Below are 10,451 nucleotides of genomic sequence, written 5' to 3' on the forward strand. Positions count from 1 at the left end.
GTGCAGGGCCTGAGAGGGCGGGGCATGAATCGGGGATTCATTGTGTAGTGCTCAGTACCTGCCGTATGATTATCACAAGGGCCTAGCTTTTGCAATCTGCCTTTGTTGCCCATAGCAACCAATCACAGCTTGGCTATCACTTTACCAGGGCGAATTGAGAAATAAAAGCTGAACTGTGATTGGTTGTGGAACATTTCTGCTAATAACTAAAAAAAATGTTAAAGGGATTATCCTCAAGCCAAATAATAGTGGGTAACTAGCTGATTTTTTGGGGTCCAATTCATTTGCTATGGAGTTCTGAATAGTGATGATGCTGGGCTCCATTGTGAAATCTGTAATGGGGTCCCCAGTTATATCTAGTACTGTTCTTATATAGGAAATAGAGACCTTCTGCAGGATCCCTTTAACCATTGTCAAGTTTACCACTCGTTCAGAAACCCCATAGAGAATGAATGGAGCAGTGGCCAAGATGAAGACAATCATGGCATGTAAAAAGGGGGAAAAGGTACATCCAACAGCACCGGTAGTCCCAACGTTGCAGCTGTGTGTCCGATGCTCGCTGGTTGGTCCACGACCCCAAGTAGACAGAAGAAGGGTTAGCAAGGAGTCCAACAGCATCCAAGTGGAGTATTCTTCAAGAGTTTATTGAAGGATCAAGGATACAATATGATGTTTCGGCTGACATTGAGCCATTGTCAAGTATGCCATGGCATGTAAGTCACCCAGCATTAACTCCAACAAAGAGTTAAAAGGTACTTCTCATGACACCATTGCGGGACGATCCACCAATAAAATCCTGTGGATGAGCGGTCTGCTTCTAACACAGCTGCACTTACAATGCACTATTTGATACTTCCAGGAGTTCCATACCTTGGCTGTGTCAGAAGCAGAGTGCCCACCCGCAGAGTTTTATTGGTGGATCCTTCTGCGATTGCAAAATGAGAGGTATCCTTTAAATATTAGAGTCCATGCACAGCAATTTAATTTTTTGACTAGTTGATTCTAGATGATTGTCCTCTCAGGGTGGACGGAGGACAGTCTTGGGTAAAATCTCCTTAAACGTGAAAATGCCATGATCACTGTGATCGACCCAATCACTGGCCTGGTTGACTTTTGCTGGTAAAGAAATGTATGCTGATCAAGGCCTAAACCTGCTTTCCTAGCCTAGCAGGAGTTTGACACCCCCGTGGTAGCTTCTACTAATAGAATCTGGTTTGAGGGAAGGTCATGTGACCAAAGTACCACGTTTCCTTTACAAGTTATCCACCAATGGTAGCAGTAAATAGCAATATGTTAAAGGGGAACTCCGGATAAGGAACATTTGTTTTCTAATAAAAGTACATTAAACGTTATATAGATGTGTCTATACACGGTCTATCTGTACGGTTCTGCCACACTGGTAGCTGATAATAATCCAGGAAGTGAAAAAAATGGTCTCTGTGCCAAACCACATTGTCTCCTGCTCCCACTGCTCTTCCTCCCTAGGAGACAAATATCCCATGCCTCTGTCTCACATTGTGTGTGTTTGCTGAGATCAGGCTGATGATGCAGACAGGGGGCAGCAAGTGTTTCAACTTTGCTGTTGTGCAAAACTCTGCAGTGAAATTAGGGCTGTGTTCACACATGTTGGTGGTTCATTGCAGTACTGCAGCTTCTGCACAAAAATAATGCAGCAACACAAGTACATAATTCTAAACGGCAGAGAGGATAAGAGCCGGCAATGCCAATCCCACCTGGATAAAAAACAAGGCATACACAGTATATTCCATGTAAGATAATATCGGATAAAGTACTTTTTGTGGGAATCAACTCCAAAGGTAAAAGATGCTTGATCATAATATGTGCGTGGAGATGAAAAGAAAAAAAAAATTAAAAAGTTTTATTCCAATATCAGTGTTATAGGTAGAGAATACAGTGTGCTGTGTGGTGTTACAGGTAGAGAATACAGTGTGCTGTGTGGTGTTACAGGTAGAGAATACAGCGTGCTGTGTGGTGTTACAGGTAGAGAATACAGCGTGCTGTGTGGTGTTACAGGTAGCGTATACAGGGTGCTGTGTGGTGTTACAGGTAGAGAATTCAGTGCTGTGTGGTGTTACAGGTAGAGAATACAGTGCTGTGTGGTGTTACAGGTAGCGTATACAGGGTGCTGTGTGGTGTTACAGGTAGAGAATACAGTGTGCTGTGCGGTGTTACAGGTAGAGAATACACAGTGCTGTGTGGTACAGGTAGAGAATACAGCGTGCTGTGTGGTGTTACAGGTAGAGAATACAGCGTGCTGTGTGGTGTTACAGGTAGAGAATACAGTGTGCTGTGTGGTGTTACAGGTAGAGAATACAGCGTGCTGTGTGGTGTTACAGGTAGAGAATACAGCGTGCTGTGTGGTGTTACAGGTAGAGAATACAGCGTGCTATGTGGTGTTACAGGTAGAGAATACAGCGTGCTGTGTGGTGTTACAGGTAGAGAATACAGTGCTGTGTGGTGTTACAGGTAGAGAATACAATGTGCTGTGTGGTGTTACAGGTAGAGAATACAGTGCTGTGTGGTGTTACAGGTAGAGAATACAGTGTGCTGTGTGGTGTTACAGGTAGAGAATACAGCGTGCTGTGTGGTGTTACAGGTAGAGAATACAGTGTGCTGTGTGGTGTTACAGGTAGAGAATACAGCGTGCTGTGTGGTGTTACAGGTAGAGAATACAGTGTGCTGTGTGGTGTTACAGGTAGAGAATACAGTGCTGTGTGGTGTTACAGGTAGAGAATACAGTGCTGTGTGGTGTTACAGGTAGAGAATACAATGTGCTGTGTAGTGTTACAGGTAGAGAATACAGTGCTGTGTGGTGTTACAGGTAGAGAATACAGCATGCTGTGTGGTGTTACAGGTAGAGAATACAGTGTGCTGTGTGGTGTTACAGGTAGAGAATACAGCGTGCTGTGTGGTGTTATAGGTAGAGAATACAGTGTGCTGTGTGGTGTTACAGGTAGAGAATACAGTGCTGTGTGGTGTTACAGGTAGAGAATACAGCGTGCTGTGTGGTGTTACAGGTAGAGAATACAGTGCTGTGTGGTGTTACAGGTAGAGAATACAGCGTGCTGTGCGGGTGGGACCACAATGAAATGATAAAGTTCTGCAAATAATTCAGTAACACAAGAAACTGCAATGTGTGAACACAGCCTAGATGTTCTGCAACAGATTTGAGCGGGGGCTGTGATGAACAGCTGAGGGAAAGCAATGCATTCTGGAACCTGTAGTACTGAGTACATCTGCTGAACCAGGAAGTACAGGAACACAATACAGAACAAAACCCCCCAAAACAAATGGATTTTTGCCACACAACAACCCTATACTGCAGCAGTAGAGACATGGGTACCGGGACACTGCAGACTCAACAAAATTTACAAGGATGAGAACTTTGGTTACACAATTTTGTTCTTCTTTGCCTTTGGTGTTATCCTTGAATGATATAGATTGGGTTGTTGGGAAAGCCTTTGTTTTATCAGACTGTTTCTACCTTACTTGTCTAAGGACTCTAGGGTGTAAGCATTTTGTGACCTTTACTATAGAGCTCATCTAACCAAATAATAGTCAGATATAGAATTAACCTTTATGCTTTAATTCCCTTGGATGCCAAGATTCCAGCGCAATTGCTTTCGAAGGCGAAACCAAGTCTTGTGTATTTACCTGAGTCACCTGCACATTGACAATCATATGTACAACAAACAGAAGCTGTGCCACTGTCTGACCTAATAGGCATGAATGCTCTGATGGGTATAGAAAGATAGTATTAGACAATGGAGGCTGTGAGTAACAGTGTAGTCTCATCTCCACTCATATCTCCACTCATATCTCCACTCATATCTCCACTCTTAAGGGCCCCTAAGTCTATTTTTGGCCAAATAAGAGCTGCCCGGATGACCCAGCAGTCGATGGTGTGGCCCGACATGGATGATGATTGGGGCTATGTTCACACTGCGTATATGTCCGGACATATACGAGTTAAACTGTGGGATTTACGCTACTTGCGGCCGGCTACGTACAAAGAGCGAACTTACGCCCGCTGTCTACTTACGCTTCCCGAGCGCCCTACGTAGCGATCTGACAGCGGTCTTTTGTTAGGAAATCTTCGCCTAGCCCCGGACACCCCACAGAACCTTTTGGATCGGCACAAATAGCTGGAAAAATTAAGAAATCACCACTACGTACGTGACCGCATGTTACGCTACGGGCGTAAGTTACGGCATTTTCGTCCTCAAACAACGGTCTGGCTCATTTATTACGGCGGCGCGTACCATCCTCGCGTAAATTCGTACGTAGTGTGAACTGTGTGGCCGTAGATCGTATACTTCCCATTGTACGCAAACTACGTAAGTCTCCAGCCGCTTATTCACGGAATGCGCTACGTCCGGAGACTTACGTAGTGTGAACATGGCCTTAAAGTGTTAAAGAGGTTATCCAGCGGTACAAAAACATGGCCACTTTCTTCCAGAGACAGCACCACTCTTGTCTCCAGTTTGGGTGCAGGTTTTGTAACTCAGTTCCATTGAAGGGAATGGAACTTAATTGCAAACTACAACTGACCTGGAGACATGAGCGGTGCTGTCTCTGGAAGAAAGTGGCCATGTTTTTCTAATGCTTGATAACCCCTTTAAGGCTTCTTAAATGAGCTCCAATCTCCTAGATTAGCAATCATACAGAGTATTAAAGGGTCCATAGGGTCAGAGATGAGGGGCAATGAGTTGTTCCTGGAAGGGTATTTAATGACACTTTTACTTCCCAGGGTGGGTAAGAATAAGGGGGCTCTTATTCCAGCTTCGGAATATGGCTCCATCATATATATATATATATATATATATATATATATATACATATATATATATACTAAACTCTATAATCACCAGCGATAATTCCTCTATAACAGCCACATAGCCCACTATGCCACAATGAGCTCATGAAAACTGCCAATGCCCCCAATGCCAGCCACAATGAAAACTCTCCATATATAAGCAACAACTCCCTCAATGTCTCCTATGCCAGCTACAATGCCATCAATGCTCATTATGCCAACATGACAGTCCCCTTTTCTTGCATATAACCAGCCTGTATTTACATACTCTCTATACCTGACAAATGGCACTTATGGCCGCACATAGCAACTTAGCAACTTACTTAGCAACATGGAAGCAGCTGTGACCTAATGTTTCCAGTTTGTTCCAGTGCTAGATTGTATTTGCATGTGCCCCAGGTGCCCGAGAATATCCTTACCACTGCCCGCCTGTGAGATGGAAGCTCGAAGAAGGACACAAGTCAGGTGTCAGATCCATGCACGAGCGCATGAGACTAATAAAGTTTATTATTGTACCTATCGAACTCTGAAGCCGTCAAGCGCCGTTATTCTGGTTCCTGTAGTCATCGGGTAAATCAGTGGATCTGACACCTGACTTGTCACTTTCCGTTCCCCGTTCCCCGTTCCCCTGGCTTGGTATCGCGGTATCTGCATTTGGGACCTGGCTACTTCGGCTATCACCATCATTATTATCTTCTCCACTAAAAACATAAAGAGGCGTTGTGTGGTTAGCACAACACCACCAGGTGAGCAGTTCTACGCTCAAACCGTCTTTACCTGCCTTTTTTCCCTTGCGTTATCACCCTATGGCGCCTTGCATATCTTTCTAGCTTTTGTATATGCTCTGGAAAAGATGAGACACCACTAGCCACACCGCAGCGGTAGGAAGCAAGAAGATGTTGGAGGATATAAAGAAGCCAAAAAGTAATCGCGTGGGATCAGAGAGGAAATGGGGGTAGCTAGTCATAACTTTTTTTTTCTCTACTAATACAACAATTAATATAATGTATAATGTACTGTGCCCCCTAATGAGGTATAATGCACTGTGCCACCACCGTAATTTATGTATAATGTACTGTGCCAACACTCTTTATTAGGTATAATGCACTGTGCCCCCAGCCTTTATTAGGTATAATGTACTGTGCCCCCAGCCTTTATTAGGTATAATGCACTGTGCCCCCAGCCTTTATTAGGTATAATGCACTGTACCCCCACCCTTTATTAGGTATAATGCACTGTGCCCCCAGCCTTTATTAGGTATAATGCACTGTGCCCCCAGCCTTTATTAGGTATAATGCACTGTACCCCCACCCTTTATTAGGTATAATGGACTGTGCCCCCACCCTTTATTAGGTATACTGCACTGTGCCTCCAGCCTTTATTAGGTATATTGTACTGTGCCCCCACCCTTTATTAGGTATAATGTACTGTGCCCCGAGCCTTTATTAGGTATAATGCACCGTACCCCCACCCTTTATTAGGTATAATGGACTGTGCCCCCAGCCTTTATTAGGTATAATGCACTGTACCCCCACCCTTTATTAGGTATAATGGACTGTGCCCCCAGCCTTTATTAGGTATAATGCACTGTGCCCCCACCCTTTATTAGGTATACTGCACTGTGCCTCCAGCCTTTATTAGGTATAATGCACTGTACCCCCACCCTTTATTAGGTATAATGCACTGTGCCCCCAGCCTTTATTAGGTATAATGTACTGTGCCAACACTCTTTATTAGGTATAATGCACTGTGCCCCCAGCCTTTATTAGGTATAATGCACTGTACCCCCACCCTTTATTAGGTATAATGGACTGTGCCCCCACCCTTTATTAGGTATACTGCACTGTGCCTCCAGCCTTTATTAGGTATATTGTACTGTGCCCCCACCCTTTATTAGGTATAATGTACTGTGCCCCGAGCCTTTATTAGGTATAATGCACCGTACCCCCACCCTTTATTAGGTATAATGGACTGTGCCCCCAGCCTTTATTAGGTATAATGCACTGTACCCCCACCCTTTATTAGGTATAATGGACTGTGCCCCCAGCCTTTATTAGGTATAATGCACTGTGCCCCCACCCTTTATTAGGTATACTGCACTGTGCCTCCAGCCTTTATTAGGTATAATGCACTGTACCCCCACCCTTTATTAGGTATAATGGACTGTGCCCCCAGCCTTTATTAGGTATAATGCACTGTACCCCCACCCTTTATTAGGTATAATGGACTGTGCCCCCAGCCTTTATTAGGTATAATGCACTGTGCCCCCACCCTTTATTAGGTATACTGCACTGTGCCTCCAGCCTTTATTAGGTATATTGTACTGTGCCCCCACCCTTTATTAAGTATAATGTACTGTGCCCCGAGCCTTTATTAGGTATAATGCACTGTACCCCCACCTTTAGTTATGTATAATGCATTATGCTGCCACTCTTTATTAGGTATATAGCACTGTGCCCCCAGCCTTTATTAGGTATAATGCACTGTACCCCCACCCTTTATTAGGTATAATGCACTGTGCCCCCACCTTTAGTTATGTATAATGCACTGTGCCCCCAGCCTTTATTAGGTATAATGCACTGTGCCCCCACCTTTAGTTATGTATAATGTACTGTGCCCCCAGCCTTTATTAGGTATAATGCACTGTGCCCCCACCTTTAGTTATGTATAATGTACTGTGCCCCCAGCCTTTATTAGGTATAATGCACTGTGCCCCCACCTTTAGTTATGTATAATGCATTATGCTGCCACTCTTTATTAGGTATAATGCACTGTGCCCCCAGCCTTTATTAGGTATAATGCACTGTACCCCCACCCTTTATTAGGTATAATGCACTGTGCTCCCACCTTTAGTTATGTATAATGTACTGTGCCCCCAGCCTTTATTAGGTATAATGCACTGTGCCCCCACCTTTAGTTATGTATAATGCATTATGCTGCCACTCTTTATTTGGTATAATGTACTGTGCCCCCCTAATTCCCTTATTTATGTATAATGCACTGTGCCACCACCTTTATTAGGTATAATGCCCTTTGACACCACCTTTAATTAGGTATAGTGCCCTTTGTCCCCTAAATGCATTGTATATCCTCCTTTATGCCCCTCCCCCTTGCAATGTTTCATACTCACCGCTCCCCGCTCATGCGCTGTCCTCAGCAGGTGCTGCTCAGGCTCCTAGTGTGATATGGAGGCAGCTGATTGCCTCTCCTGCCACCTCCATCTCCCACAGGGAGCACAGAGCTGGAGGCTCCATACACCACGGACTCTCTGCACACACAGAAACTCTGCTAATGCTACATATTCATAACACCAAATATAAAGCTGCTGACAGTGGCACTGTGTATTGGGGGAGGCTATGCCCCTGTCTACACCACTACCCACCTCTGTAGTTACTTGCATGGAGTAAAGGGCTCTGACAGAATCCCTTTAAGATCTCTCTTGCAGCGCTGCTCTATAGGGATAATAGCACCTTATCATCATGTGTAAACAGTCCACAATGTCACCTAACAATTACTACATAATTCTTATAATAGCCGAGGCGACAAAAGAGAGTTGTTACATTAGTGTGAAGCATAATCCTATCTAGTACAAATAGTAATCTGAAGACTCCGCTAGAATTTATGCCTGGAGGAGAAGGAATTTACCTTAAGCTGGGTTCACACTAGGTTTTTCCAATCAGTTTTTTTTTCCATCCATTTTTGCAATGGAAAAAATCTGTTTGTTTGCAAAAAGGGATGAAAAAAAAACGATTGCAAAAATGTAGTGTGAACCCAGCCTTACTGGTCATAAGCTGCTATGTGGTTGTAGCCTGAAGACGAGAGTCCTGTTCTGGCTGAGGCTGCTTATAGAATGTATGTACAGGTCCTGTGCAACCCTCCGCATCCGCTATGTACCTGGCCTGGGCCACCATGCAGAACTTTTTTTTATATTAAGGTCTCATGATGTAAGGTGGGGGAGGGGTTATGACTGAGACCCTATAAAAATGACCGCTCTCTACAGGTACATAACTATAGAGAGCGCAGAGGGTAGCAGTTACAAGTAGTCATGTGACCCAAACTTAGATTTAGGGTACAAACACACTTGGCGGATCCGCAGCGAGTTTTTCGCTGCAAATTCACAGCGACACTTGCTGCAGATCCCTGCCCTGTTTACTCAATGGCAGACAAACTCGCAGCAGGGATGTACATCCCGCTGCGAGTTTGTCCTCAGCCCGCCCGTTAACCCCCCCGCCGGCTGGAGCCTATACGTCACCTGGTCCCCGCTCCGGCTTGCTTCGGGGCTCCCAGTGTCTTCATGTCCCACTCAGCCAATCAGTGCGCTGCGGTGGGGCAGCACACTGATTGGCTGAGCAGGACCTGCCGGGAACCCCCAAAGCAAGCCGGAGCAGGACCAGGTGATGCATTCGCTCCAGCCGGCGGGGGGGTTAACAGGGGCGGGCTGCGGACAAACTCGCAGCAAGGCGTATATATCTGCTGCGAGTTTGTATGCCATTGAGTAAACAGGGCAGGGATCCGCAGCGAGTCTCACTGCGAATTTGCAGCGAGAAACTCGCTGCGGATACGCCAAGTGTGTTTGTACCCTTACAAAGGGTTGGAGAAAGTTCCATGCACACAAACCACTGGAAGTCCGGGTCTTGGTGCAATAATACACATGTAGCTGCCAACTAAGCTTTTGTATGGTCACAAGTCTGAAAACACAATGGAAATGTCAGTGTGTAAGAGCAGCCAGCAAGATGTTCTGTATGTGAATGTGAAAAAATAAATGTCCATAAAGTAACTGTATGTAAGAGGTCAACAGCCTATATAAATAATCAGGTTGCATCAAAGGAAGAAATAATTCCAAGGGAGGTAGTTTATTAAAATTGATATTCCCATATAAACTAAGATACCTTAGTGGAGGAAACCTCAAGGGAAACCACAGCTGAATGACTGTCCTTTCTTTTGGCAATGGAGGTAAATGACAGCAGATAATGTCGAGCAGCAAGTCTATGAATAAAGTAATGATGTTCTTCATTATGCTGTGTTTAATATAGTGTCGTTTCTGGCTAGACAGCAGCACAGAGCTCCCTAACTGCAGGAATCTTCCTTTAATGACCCATAAAGATCCAGTGTCTGCTATTTTATATTCATCAACTTATTTTTTATTTTTTTTTACTTTCACGGTGAAATGTAGGCGTTTCTGTTACAAATCAGAACTTATATGTGGTCCGGAAAATGTTAGAGGCTAGTCTTACAAAGTGTCTCAATACAACTCTCACGAGAAAAAGCCTCAGAGGAGGAAACCTCAAGGATAACTGAGTTTATTTTATACGTAGCTTTAAATAAGAAGCAAGCAGCAAGTAGCATCCAAGTCTCCTGCTCTGAAGCAATGTTTAGCTACCGCATCATCCAGGAGGACTCTACAGAGCAGCCCCCCATCCCTCCCTAACACCACTGAGGAGCCAAGTGCCCTATGATAAAAACAAAAACACCTATAGATTGATCATGATCATTTTCAAGGCATCTGTCTTTTTGAGACTCCTCCTCTGAGCAATTGCAGAGATTATTGAGCAGTGTGTGGTGAGTAATAGTCCCTTGAAGTCTTTGTGGTTATCTGACCCTGCAGGTCCCCCCA

Source organism: Dendropsophus ebraccatus, chromosome 10 (genome assembly GCF_027789765.1).
Source record: "Dendropsophus ebraccatus isolate aDenEbr1 chromosome 10, aDenEbr1.pat, whole genome shotgun sequence".
In the NCBI taxonomy this organism is placed as follows: domain Eukaryota; kingdom Metazoa; phylum Chordata; class Amphibia; order Anura; family Hylidae; genus Dendropsophus; species Dendropsophus ebraccatus.